General features: G+C 47.7%; 1 long non-coding RNA gene across 1 annotated transcript; it reads left to right on the plus strand.

The window, feature by feature from the left end:
- The first annotated feature begins 476 nt into the window (after positions 1-476).
- LOC145520758 (uncharacterized) lies at positions 477-2254 on the plus strand. The gene is made up of 2 exons (XR_014064792.1): positions 477-1507; positions 2048-2254. It is a non-coding gene; the product is annotated as an uncharacterized LOC145520758 (long non-coding RNA).
- Positions 2255-2706: the final 452 nt, after the last annotated feature.

The raw sequence follows: 2706 nt of genomic DNA on the forward strand, positions 1-2706 counted from the left end.
GAGATCTGCAGGGTAAGTCAGGAGACCCAGGAAGCCAGTGGTGTTATTGTGGTTGGAGTCTGAAGGCCTGAGACCCAGAGGAGTTGATGATGTAGATTCACTCCAAAAGCCAGTAAGCTTGAGACCCAGGAAGGGCTGATGTTTTTGTTTGAGTCTGAAGGCAGAAGGAAAACCACTTTCCTGTCTCAAAGGCAGTCAGGTGGGAAAGAATCTCTCTTACTCTGAGGAGGTCAATCTTTTAGTGCTCTTCAGGCCTTCAACTGATTGGATGAGGCCCACCCACCTTAGGGAGGGCAGTCTGCTTTTCTAAGCTTACTGATTCAAATGTTAATCTCATCTAAAAACAGTCTCACAGGAACACCCAGAAAAGTGAGCAAGTCTGGGCACTCTGAGGCCTGGTCAAATTGACACATAAAAGTAACCATCACAGAGGGGCTCACCTCACAACATGATCCCCACCATGGCCTGGGCTTGTCACAGCATGGTAGCTGGGTCCCAGGGGGAGTGTTGCAAGCTTGCCAGAGCAGAACCTGCATATCTCTCCAGGCCCTGCATCACCTCTCCTGTGTTTGTGGATCAAAACAAGTCACAGGGTCAACCTAGATTCCAGGGGAGGAGACTGTTCCACCTCTCTGTGGGAGGGGTGATGAAGCTTCTGTGGGCACCTGTGTGCCGTGCTGTGCTTAGTTGCTCAGTCATGTCCAACTGTGTGACCCCATGGACCATAGCCTGCCAGGTTCCTCTGTTCATGAGGATTCTCCAGGCAAGAATACTGGAGTGGGTTGCTATGCCCTCCTCCAGAGGATCTTCCCAACCCAGGGATTGAACCCAGGTCTCCCTCACTGCAGGTGGATTCTTCACCATCTGAGCACCAGGGAGGCCCATGGGCAACTTTAATTCCCCACAAATATGGGCCTTTTGCATGCTGAACTGTAAGAGGACCTTCCTCCCCTCTCCTCATCTGGTCAACTCTACTTTGTTCTTTGGGTCTCAGCTTAGATCTCCTCCTTCCATGGAAGCCTTTCTTGAACTCGACTCCTGTATCCACAGGCCTGGCTAGCTCACCTTATTCTCCGTGCTTACACACACTGCTTTTCTGAACATTTCTCATCATGGTTGGAATGAATTATCTGGGTGATGGTGAGCTGACTTGCTGACTTCAGTCTTGCTGTGAAGATGGCAGTGGTGGCTGGGGTGAGGCATGCCAAGAGCATTGGATTTAAAGGCAGAAAACTTAAATTTAGGTTCTGGCTCTGCCATTTATTAATTGTGTGACTTTGGGCAAGTCACATATGTTCTTAGGCCTTCACTTGTCTCATCTGTAAAACCAGATGAGTCATAAAGTCATAAAGACCCTTTCCTTACAAAATGACTGCACAGACTGGAAGAGAGACCAAGTGTCAAAGCCTGCTGCAGACATTGGAGAGCTGTGTGTGACAGGGCCGCCTTCCTGCTCCCTTTCCTTTACGCCTCCACCTCAACAGAAGGAAACCAACAGTATGTGCCTGTAAGTTCTAGCACCCCGTGGGTCACTGAGGCCCCGGTTGTGATCCCTTGAGATGGAGAGCTAGCTGGGAGCAGAAAGGAGATGGCCCCAGGTGGCTTCCCTGTGTCCGGAACAGGAGCAGGCAAGTAGGTCTAGCTCGGGATGCTCTGTGCTCACCTTTGAGGGGCAGAGCGCAGGTGGAGGTCCCTCTATGACTACTATTACACTTGGGAGCTTTGGAGGTTTCCCTCTGGGAGAGAGAGAGACAGTGAGAGGAATGTGGGAGACTGTGAAGAAAAAAGAGGTTTGCTTCTAATTTGCTTACCCATATTTGATGTATGGAATTTAAAACCAAGTGTATACCTTAGTCCACCCTGAGAGGCAGCAGGTTAGATGAGATTGACATCACCCAGGGTTCCAGGATATAGTGTGACCATAAAGTCATAAGACTTAAACACAAAACGAGGACCTCCCCACAAATTAAATATGACCAAGTGTGTGTACGTTGTCCATTCTAGGTAGCAGGGAAGCCAACAGAGATGACTGTGTTTATTTCCAAAGGATTCGGGCCAGTTTGAAGAGGCTCCCCCTGGCTGGAGATGACCATCAGCAAGGACAGCAACCACAGTGGGTGCAAAGTTATCAAATACAGTGAAATATCAAAAGTCATAATGAAACTGAAACAATAATTGTAATTGATCACCATGTGAAGATGTCAGGGAGACCACTCCCTGTTTTGGAAGCTAGTAAATAAAAGGGAAGAATCAAGATTTTTATTCTCTTTTCCACTTTAGCTCTGGCTAACCACAGAGCAGGTAAGGGAGCTTTCTCCAGGTACAAGCATTCTAGCCAATCACATTCTAGCCAAGCATTCTAATCACTCTAGGGGCTGTTTGCAGCCCCTAATGATTTAATGGATCTGTGCCCTAGCGGTAATAGCTGCTAACGTGACAGAAAGAGACAGCAGGTCATTAAGTGCTTCTGCAAACACTGCTGGTGACACTGTCTTGCAAAATAAAAGAGTTAATCCCATCAAGCATCCAAAACTGCAGTCAACAAACCTTTTCTGTAAAGGGCCACGCAAAAGAACAATACTTTGGGCTTTGTGGATAATCTCAGTCATAATTAGAGGGGTCTGCTAATGAAGCATAGAAACACACAGCACGTGAGCAAATGAGTACGGCTGTTTCCAGGTAAACTCTATTTACAAAAACAGACCC

The sequence above is a fragment of the Giraffa tippelskirchi genome, chromosome 9 (genome assembly GCF_054371585.1).
Source record: "Giraffa tippelskirchi isolate mGirTip1 chromosome 9, T2T-mGirTip1v1.2.pri, whole genome shotgun sequence".
Classification (NCBI taxonomy): Eukaryota; Metazoa; Chordata; class Mammalia; order Artiodactyla; family Giraffidae; genus Giraffa; species Giraffa tippelskirchi.